Consider the following 11,235-nt stretch of genomic DNA (forward strand, 5'->3'; position numbering starts at 1 on the left):
TCTTTCTGCCACAGCAGACTGTTGATTTTCTGATTTTTCTAAGACCGCCGTCAAGATGTTTTGTTGACCTGAGCAGACCAACATGGCCAAGACCTTCATCTAACTTTATTTTTAGGTTAGCTGGTCATGCGGTGGCTTGTTTTATGTCTTATTATTGTTAGGCTGCTAATTAAGGAAAACGAAACAAATAAGGGGTCTGAGTCACGTCAGTTACAACTAAGGCAAAACAAGTTAATCAACAGCAAAAACAGCTCACTAATTAAAAAGATGGTTAGAATGAAAACCTACAGCCACTGCAGCCCACCAGGACCGGAGCTGGAAACCCCTGGTCTAGTCTGACTAGGTCTTTTCTGCCCATGTTTGCCACTAAACTGGAATTGCACCTAACTATCACACCTCATCTTACAGGTGGTGAGCCCACAAGATAGCTTCGTTTTATGGCTGAGCTTAGCCAAGATTTGTGGGTTGTCCAACCACCACATATTCGCTAGTGAATGCCACCCCCAGGCCTGACTCCAGGAGTGGTCCCTGGCAACTATATCCCTGGCAAAGTACATTGTTTTTGTTTATTTCTAATATTTCTAGGGTTATTTTGAACCATTTTGCCTTGCCATTCAGCCCAAACCTGTTCACAGTGGAAGAACCAAACCAGAGGAGCACTAAAATGGTGTAGATTTAAATATTGTTATATCTATAAGATGCTTTGTATTGCTTTTTAATAATTCCAGCAACCTTTTGGATTGGCTGTTATATAGGTTTTCCTGTTTTCTTTATTATCTTTTTGGTATCCTGCAGTTAGTGTTACTTTTCCACTGTACATGTTAATATTTTCAAATCCACTTAGTTCAGTTCAGTGCTCTTACAGGAAGTACTGGATTCAAAGTATGGATTGACTCTTTACATGGGTGTCAATACTTCACAGAAGTTTAATTTTCTGGAATTACAGCAGTTCTACTTTGCATTTCTTTGAAACACTTAATCGATTTGCTTTTGAATCAACAGTACAAGTTATTACAGAAATGACAAAATTTGGAGCAAAAATCCACATTAGCTAACCTCTGAAAACTACTTTGCATTGCTAAGCATGGCAATTAGCATTTATAATTAAATTGGTAAAAATTAAATGAAACAAGATACTTTCTTGACTACGATTAGCAACGTTCTATGTCAATAACACACCATGTCAGTTCTGTGAAACAGTACTTTAGTTCATTCAGAATGACATCATCTATTCCAGAAAAGGACAATTCACCCAAAATGAAAACTGGTGGTACACTATAGACAATGACATGCAGGCTAAGTGTCTTAGGTCACTTTCTCAAAAGCAAACAATACAACAAAAGCTGCAAAGGATTTTCACATTTGTTTATACAAGTTTTACACTCACCTAAAGGATTATTAGGAACACCTGTTCAATTTCTCATTAATGCAATTATCTAATCAACCAATCACATGGCAGTTGCTTCAATGCATTTAGGGGTGTGGTCCTGGTCAAGACAATCTCCTGAACTCCAAACTGAATGTCAGAATGGGAAAGAAAGGTGATTTTAGCAATTTTGAGCGTGGCATGGTTGTTGGTGCCAGACAGGCCGGTCTGAGTATTTCACAATCTGCTCAGTTACTGGGATTTTCACGCACAACCATTTCTAGGGTTTACAAAGAATGGTGTGAAAAGGGAAAAACATCCAGTATGCGGCAGTCCTGTGGGCGAAAATGCCTTGTTGATGCTAGAGGTCAGAGGAGAATGGGCCGACTGATTCAAGCTGATAGAAGAGCAACTTTGACTGAAATAACCACTCGTTACAACCGAGGTATGCAGCAAAGCATTTGTGAAGCCACAACACGCACAACCTTGAGGCGGATGGGCTACAACAGCAGAAGACCCCACCGGGTACCACTCATCTCCACTACAAATAGGAAAAAGAGGCTACAATTTGAACGAGCTCACCAAAATTGGACAGTTGAAGACTCGAAAAATGTTGCCTGGTCTGATGAGTCTCGATTTCTGTTGAGACATTCAAATGGTAGAGTCAGAATTTGGCGTAAACAGAATGAGAACATGGATCCATCATGCCTTGTTTCCACTGTGCAGGCAGGTGGTGGTGGTGTAATGGTGTGGGGGGTGTTTTCTTGGCACACTTTAGGCTCCTTAGTGCCAATTGGGCATCGTTTAAATGCCACAGGCTACCTGAGAATTGTTTCTGACCATGTCCATCCCTTCATGACCACCATGTACCCATCCTCTGATGGCTACTTCCAGCAGGATAATGCACCATGTCACAAAGCTCGAATCATTTCAAATTGGTTTCTTGAACATGACAATGAGTTCACTGTACTAAAATGGCCCCTACAGTCACCAGATCTCAACCCAATAGAGCATCTTTGGGATGTGGTGGAACGGGAGCTTCGTGCCCTGGATGTGCATCCCACAAATCTTCATCAACTGCAAGATGCTATCCTATCATTATGGGCCAACATTTCTAAAGAATGCTTTCAGCACCTTGTTGAATCAATGCCACGTAGAATTAAGGCAGTTCTAAAGGTGAAAGGGGGTCAAACACCGTATCAGTATGGTGTTCCTAATAATCCTTTAGGTGAGTGTATATTATATAAGTTTATATTAGAAAGCAGCTTCTGATTATAGAACAAGTGTATTACAAGTTTTAAAATTCAAGTTAAACCATATATTGTCACAGAAGACTTAGATTGGATATCACTCCAGCCAGTGTGGATGGTTCCTTACCCAGCAGGGAAGCCTTATAATGAATGGATGGAAGGAAACAGCCTCCCTGTGCCATGCGCTTCCCTGGTGTGTTAGGTGGTAGCATCTCTCTGGTGGATCTCCCGTGTGCACACCTGCAGGGCCTCATGGGAGTTGTGTTCCCAATGGGCAGCCCTGCTGGGTTTCTTGGGAGGTGCCAAGGGAGCTGGGGGAAGGTGCAAACCTGTTTTTATGAAAGGTTCCATCTGACCTGGAAGTGCTTCGTCATAGCACGGGAAGTACTCTCGGGTCTGGCATAAGGAAAGCCACTTCACCTCACCAATGTGAGCTGGGAGTTGGGTGTGGAAGACAGACAAAGCTCACTTGGCAGAAGAGGAAAGAAAGGGAAAAAAAGTTGAAAGATTTGCAGTTGTCAAGTATTTGAAGAAGCAGCCTGTGGAAAGATATTTCTTTAAAAAAAACAACAAAAAAAAAAAAAAAAATTTTGAACCCGGCAATTGTGTCTGTGATTTGAAGTCCTGTTATGCCCCTACCACTCACAAAATATATATAATGCAAAGGTGACTGACCAGCTAAATGACTAATTCACTCACTCATCAACAAAAACAGCATTTCCATCCATCCATCCATTATCCAACCCGCTATATCCTATTTAGCTAAATTTGGCAGGATGGTAAATTTAGGGCAGTAGGTATCCCCTCAGAAATAATTTTTTCAGTCTTGTTTCTTCTTTCAGCTGCTCCCGTTAGGGGCTGCCACAGCGGATCATCTTCTTCCATAACTTTTTGTCCTCTGCATCTTGTTCTGTTACACCCATCACCTGCATGTCCTCTCTCACCACATCCATAAACCTTCTCTTAGGCCTTCCTCTTTTCCTCTTCCCTGGCAGCTCTATCCTTAGCATCCTTCTCCCAATATAACCAGCATCTCTCCTTTGCACATGTCCAAACCAACGCAATATCGCCTCTGACTTTGTCTTCCAACTGTCCAACTTGAGCTGACCCTTTAAAGTACTCATTTCTAATCCTATCCATCCTTGTCACACCCAGTGCAAATCTTAGCATCTTTAACTCTGCTACCTCCAGCTCTGTCTCCTGCATTCTGGTCAATGCCACCATCTCCAACCCATGGTCTCACTACTGTCCTGTAGACCTTCCCTTTCATTCTTGCTGATACCCATCTGTCACAAATTACTCCTGACACTCTTCTCCACCCATTCCACCCTACAAGCACTCTCTTCTTCACCTCTCTTCCACAATACCCATTACTCTGTACTGTTGATCCCAAGTAAAACTCATCCACCTTCGCCAACTCTACTCCTTGCATCCTCACCATTCCACTGACCTCCCTCTCATTCACACACATGTATTCTGTCTTGTTCCTACTGACTTTCATTCCTCTCCTCTCTAGAGCATATCTCTACCTCTCCAGGGTCTCCTCAACCTGCTCCCTACTATCGCTACACATCACAATGTCATCAGCTGCAAATATTATAGTCCACAGGGACTATAGGGGTAAAAACACCAGACAACAGAAAAAAACAAAATACCCCAAAAGCTCAAAAAAACTTTGATTAAATTGAAATTTGGTGATGATGTAGACAAAGGAAAATTATCTCACACATTTATTTGCTGATATTTATCATTGATAATACTATAGCAAATGGGAAATTGTAATGCACTGTGTTCTTCATTTCGACACAGTGCTGACAACGATCAAACAAAGAAATTGTTATGTGCTAGGTGTCCAAAAATGAAGAGCACCCAAGAAGCAAAGTGAATGGAGCAAAGTTTGTAAAATCTCGAAAAAGATGCATTTAGCAAGTGCTTGTCAGGCACTGCAGCTGTCTGTGTAGTCAATGTCACATAACCATCTAGTAAGGATATTTAATATATACTACAATACATCTTTATCTTTTCTGAAACCTTGCACAAATGCCAAAGTGGGGACTACAATTCAAATCAGCCTGTGGGCTGCTCCAGATGATTTCATCAGTACTCACAGAGGTTAAATAAGAGCATTGATAAAAGTGGATTGTCATCATTGTCTCACTGGTCAGCTCAGGTTCGGGTGCATGCACTAGTACAGCACCTTACCGCACCATCCACACGACAAAACAGCTCAGGATCCCGGTTGGCAACCTCCCCCAGGAGACATGTGATTCAGTCCCACCCTCCTGAAACAAAGACTATCTGCCTGCTGCAGCCAAGTGTTATGTGAGTGTCCCCTTGGCCTGGTCCAGCCGCTTGGGTCCTCAACAATAAGAATCCAGCAAGCTGGCTCACCTTTGGGGAATCGCACCACATAGTTGTGGTGCCAGAACTTACACTTCCTCACAATGTAGGTAATGTGCCTCACTCTGGATTCTGTGAGCAACTGCTTATTCATCACAAAGTCAAACCAGCAGTACCCAAAGATTCTCCGATGAGACACAGTAGATAGATAGATGGATACTTTATTCATCCCAAGGGGAAATTCACATACTCCAGCAGCAGCATACTGATATAAGAACAATATTAAATAGTAATAAAAATGCAGGTAAATACAGACAGTAACTTTGAATAATGTTAACGTTTACCCCAAGGGTGGAATTGAAGAGTCGCAAAGTGTGGGGGAGGAACGATCTCCTCAGTCTGTCAGTGGAGCAGGACAGTGACAGCAGTCTGTCGCTGAAGCTGCTTATCTGTCTGGAGGTAATACTGTTTAGTGGATGCAGTGGATTCTCCATAATCGATAGGAGCCTGCTGAGCACCTGTCGCTCTGCCACGGATGTCAAACTGTCCAGCTCCATGCCTACAATAGAGCCTGCCTTCCTCACCAGTTTGTCCAGGCGTGAGGCATCCCTCTTCTTAATGCCTCCCCAGCACACCACCGCGTAGAAGAGGGCACTCGCCACAACCGTCTGATAGAACATCTGCAGCATCTTATTGCAGATGTTGAAGGACGCCAGTCTTCTAAGGAAGACTAGTTGGCTCTGTCCTTTCTTACACAGAGTAGCAGTATTGGCAAACCAGTCCAATTTATCATCCAGCTGCACTCCCAGGTAGTTATAGGTCTGCACCCTCTGCACACAGTCACTTCCGATGATCATGGGGTCCATGAGGGGCCTGGGCCTCCTAAAATCCACCACCAGGCTCCTTGGTTTTGCTGATGTTCAGGTGTAAGTGGTTTGAGTCACACCATTTAACAAAGTCCTTGATTAGGTTCCTATACTCCTCCTCCTGCCCAATCCTGATGCAGCCTACGATAGCAGTGTCGTCAGCAAACTTTTACAGTGGCAGGACTCCGAGTTGTATTGGAAGTCCGATGTACAACCCTAATTCCAATGAAGTTGGGACGTTGTGTAAAACGTAAATAAAAACAGAATATAATGATTTGCAAATCCTTTTCAATCTATATTCAATTGAATACACTACGAAGACAAGATATCTAATGTTCAAACTGATAAACTTTATTGTTGTTTTGCAAATCTTCACTCATTTTGAATTTGATGCCTACAACACATTCCAAAAAAGCTGGGACAGGGGTATGTTTACCACTGTGTTATATCACCTTTCCTTTTAACAACACTCAATAAGCATTTGGGAACTGAGGACACTAATTTTTTAAGCTGTGTAGGTGGAATTCTTTCCCATTCTTGCTGGTCTTGATGTACAACTTCAGTTGCTAAACAGTCCGGCTGAACAGGACCGGAGAAAGTACAGTTCCCTGTGGCACTCCTATATTGCTGACCAAAATGTCAGATCTGCAGTTCCCGAGACGCACATACTGAGGTCTGTCTGTAAGACAGTCCACGATCCATGCCACCAGGTATGAATCTACTCCCACCTCCGTCAGCTTGTCCCTAAGGAGCAGAGGTTGGATAGTATTGAAGGTGCTAGAGAATTCCAGAAACATAATTCTTGCAGCACCACTCCCTCTGTCCAAGTGGGAGAGGGATCGGTGTAGCATATAGATGATGGCATCCTCCGCTCCCACCTTCTCCTGGTATGCGAACTGCAGAGGGTCGAAGGCGTGGTGGACCTGTGGCCTCAGGTGGTGAAGCAGCAGCCGCTCCATGGTCTTCATCACATGTGACGTCACAGCGACAGGCCAGAAGTCACTCAGCTCACTAGGATGCGATACCTCAGGGACTGGTGTGTTAAAAGATGTTTTCCAAAGCCTCGGGACTCTCCCCTGTTCCAGGCTCAGGTTGAAGATGGGCTGTAGAGGACTCCCCAGCTCCAGCGCACAGGCCTTTAGCAGTCATGGCGATACTCCATCTGGACACGCTGCTTTGCTGGCACGAAGTCTCCTCAGCTCTCTACTCACCTGAGCTGCTGTAATTGTGGGTGGGGATGTCTCTCCTATGCTGGTATCAGCAGAAAGATGGGTGGAGGGTGCAGTACTCCGAGGTAAGAGCGGCTTAGGGTGGTCAAACCCGTTAAAGAAGTTGTTTATTTGGTTTGCTCTTTTCACGTCACTCTCGATGGTGGCACGCCGCTTCGAGCTGCAGCCTGTGATGATCTTCATCCTATCCCACACTTCTTTCATGCTGTTATTCTGCATCTTCTGCTCTAGCTTTCTCCTGTACTGCTCCTTCACCGCCCTGAGCTGATCTAGGAGTTCCTTTTGCATGCGCTTCAGCTCATGCTGATCACCGTCTTTAAAAGCCCTTTTCTTCTGGTTCAAAAGGCCCTTGATGTCACTTGTAATCCATGGCTTGTTGTTAGCATAGCAGCGTACTGTTCTTACTGGAATTACAATGTCCATACAGAAGTTGATGTAGTCCGTAGTGCAGTCAGTAACCTCCTCAATGTTCTCACTATGTGACCCCTGCAGGATATCCCAGTCTGTAGTTCCAAAGCAGTCTCTCTGAGCCTGCTCTGCCTCAGGGGACCACTTCCTGAATGAACGTGTTGTTGTAGGTAGTTCCCTCAATCTTGGGTTTGTAGTGAGGCTGAAGCAGGACCAAGTTATGATCTGCTTTCCCAAGCGCAGGCAGCGGGGTGGCGCTGTATGCGTCTTTAACGTTTGCATACAGTAGGTCAATAGTCCAATTTCCCCGGGTGTTACAATCCACATACTGGGAGAAGGCAGGTAATGTTTTGTCCAGCGTCACATGGTTAAAGTCTCCAGCAATTAGCACAAGCGCCTCGGGATGCTGCGTTTGTAACTTAGCAACTGCAGAATGGATGACATCACCCGCTATCTCCGCATTTGCCCGAGGAGGGATGTAAACAATAATAACAATGACTTGTCCAAACTCTCTGGGCAAGTAATAGGGACGCAACCTCATGGCCAACAGTTCAATGTCCCTGCAGCAAGTGGAGATTTTAACGTTTACATGTCCAGAGTTGCACCACCTTGTATTGACATAGAGAGTTAGTCCTCCTTCTTTCTGCTTCCCGCAGTTATTTGCGTCTCTGTCCACTCTAACTGTCCTAAACCCGAGCAGCTCCATGTTAGCATCTGGGATGGTAGTTGTTAGCCACGTTTCACAAAAACACAACAAACTGCATTCTCTGTAGGTTCTGACATTTTTCACCAGCGCGGCCATTTCGTTGATCTTATTTGGTATTGAATTCACATTTCCCATGATCACAGAAGGCACCATAGGTTTGTAGCGCCACTTCCTCGCAAGCCGCTTCATTTTTAACTTCACTCCGGCTCTGCTGCCACAATACAGACTTCTTATCTCGTCAGGTAAATAGGGAACCACACCAACACGGGCATTTGTTCTCAGCGCTTGAAGTTGACTACTTGAATAGACGTGTCCTGGCGTGTAAAAATCCATGTCCAAGTAGTAAAAGTGTCCATGAAATGAGTTCACATTAAAGAAAGTGATAGGAGTGATCAATAAAAAAGAGAAAACAGAGAAAAAGGGTAGAAAAGTAAAGTCGTACATGGAGCTGCTGGAGAGGCTGCCACTGAAGCATTCCAGTCTTTGACTCAGGTCACTGGTTAGCGCCCATGTTTCGCAACTATATAGTAAAACAGGAAGCAGCAGGACTCAAAAAGACTTGGGACCTTCATCATTTTGCATAAATGTTGGGAGCACAACACACCCCTTTCTAGTGACCTCATGGCTCCCCATGCTCTTCCAATCCATTTACGGACATCATAGGAAGAGTCACCAGAGACATGAATGTCACTGCCAAGGTAAGTAAATCTCTAAACAAGGTTGACATTCGCTCTGCAGACACACGCACTGCTGATGGCTGTGCCCAAGAGATCATTAAAGGCATGGATCTTGGTTTTTACCCAGGACACTCGGGCTCCTTACTCAGTCTCTCGAGTCCCTCTCAGAGCCTCCATTGATTCTCGAAGATCACAGTATTGTCAGCAAAGCCAAGATCAGTGAATCGCTCTTCACTGATGGATACCTCACAACCACTGGACCCCATGACCCTGTCCATGCAAACATTGAACAGGATAGGGATAAGAACACACACCCTTAACAAACCCTAGAATCAACTGAGAAAAAAATGGAAGGATAAGATTGCTTGCATTGCCAGGAGGGCAGCATTACTGCCAGCCTGGAGAAGTTCATCCCAGATCCCTGCAGCCTTCCCTATCTTCAGCTGGTTCACCACCTGTGCAATCTCAGTGAGAATGGGTGGTTCATAACCAATTGCAGGATCAGCCTCAAGAACTGTGGACCCAGAAATGTCCAACATCCCAGCTGGAGAATCAACTTTAAACAGCTGCTCAAAATAGACAGCCCAGTGGGTCACAACTGCAGCATAATCTGTAATGATTGTTCCATCAGCTGCCCTGACTGTGACTCTCTGAGGAACAGATTCTGATGTGTGTAATGGTTTGATTTCTCCGTACACAGGACATGGGTCACTAGACCATAAATGTTATGTCACTTGCTCACAGAATCCTCTTATTAAAAACAAAAAAAAAAAACACCTCCTTATCTGCCCTCTGAGCTCTTGCAGCTGTCCTTCTCGATTCCTGGTACAGACCATAGTTTCCAAGCTGTGACTTCTTTCAATGATATCCAGGGTGCCCTGTGAAATGAAATACCTCCTTCTGGGAACAGCACCAACACCACCCTCAGCAAACTTCAGGGTCTTGTCATGGAAGGTCTCCCACAACACATTAGGATCAGCAGTCGCACCAAAGTCTGCAAGTTCCTCACACAAACTGTGTTAACACATTAGAAACATTCTGATCCTGGAGTCTGGCCAGGTCCAGTTTCATTCTCCTAGTAGGTGGTTGCCTAGTGGACTAATCTGGATCTTTAGAGTAGCATCAATAAGTCTTGCAGAATTATGTTTATCTTAGAGCTGTGTTTCTTAACCTTTATGGCATTGGGACCCAGTTTTTACCTTTGTAGTCACTTGATGACCAACATACTTGGAGTTGGAGGGGAAACGGGTAACCATTAGTAAAATACAGTATATTGCACAGCATTGTCAATCACTTTACTGGACACGTGACAATAAATCTGATAAACTGATTACACTACATTTGCTTTTTATCACTGCAAAGTCTCATATTCCTGAAAAAGCCAACATTGCTGTACAACTGCATACTGTCATTAGGTTTGCAGTACCAATCACTGCAATATTAACTGAAAGAGCTAGGCCATGACTGAAGAGAACGAAGTGTGTGATTTTTCTGTAGAGCATGGAGATACAGTGCTGTTGTGTGAGTAAAAGTAATTAATAACTTCTGTTGTTGGTTCTTTAAACCCACAGTAAACAGGGGCAGTACTAATTTTAGGCTTTGATACTAAAGGAAAGTCAACATTTTTAACAGTTTTTAGGTTTAAATGAATCAACTTTAAATCACCTTTGTAACATTACAGTATATTGCTTTAATTGCTGAAATCTCATTCACATCAACACCACCAAGGACTGTATGTTGCATGTTTAACATTAAGTAGCTGAAGTGAACTTACTATATTAGCTCTTGGTTTATTTAAAAAAAAAAAAAAAGTTGCATAGTACTTCTGATACATCTACAACTGAGGTCCATTGACTAAAACATTCCCAGGTTTAGCTGGGTAATACAGCTAGTGAAAGATAAAAATTATAATTCACTAAGCTCAAAAAGTTAATTAATGGAAAAATATATAACCAAAAAATATAAATTTAAGTAATCGAAACAACAACCTTTGAAGAAATAAATCTAATTTTATAATTCATATAAACTTTGGAAAGATGACATGCATCTGGCATCCCAAATAGAATTACACCATATTCCTCACTCTCTCTCTATATATATATATATATATACATACACACACATACATATACACATATTTCTGTCATATGATCAAATGTTTTTAATATAAAGAAAGACAATACATGAAAATCAAGAAACAAAGACAAGAAATGAAACAAATATATAAACAAGTAATCCAAGTGTGTGTATATCTACGCATACATATACACATACATACAAAACACATTTTATATATGGAGAGTTCATACATTTTTCAAAATTGTCATTATTCATTGTGTAAAAACTTATAGACATGAAAACCATCGTTTCTCTGCTATGTCATAGTTCATATT

The 11,235-nt window shown here is 42.9% G+C and overlaps 1 protein-coding gene across 7 annotated transcripts in view; it reads right to left on the minus strand.

Annotated features, from left to right (window-relative positions):
* Positions 1 to 11,022: 11,022 nt before the first annotated feature.
* The window catches only part of sytl2a (synaptotagmin-like 2a), a 149,240-nt gene continuing 149,027 nt past the window's right edge, over positions 11,023 to 11,235 (minus strand). For all 7 annotated transcript variants that reach the window (XM_039744393.1, XM_039744391.1, XM_039744392.1 and 4 more), the window contains one exon: positions 11,023 to 11,235. This exon is cut by the window's right edge and continues 268 nt beyond it. The gene's annotated coding sequence lies outside the window, so the exon portion shown is untranslated.

This window comes from Polypterus senegalus, chromosome 2 (genome assembly GCF_016835505.1).
Source record: "Polypterus senegalus isolate Bchr_013 chromosome 2, ASM1683550v1, whole genome shotgun sequence".
In the NCBI taxonomy this organism is placed as follows: domain Eukaryota; kingdom Metazoa; phylum Chordata; class Cladistia; order Polypteriformes; family Polypteridae; genus Polypterus; species Polypterus senegalus.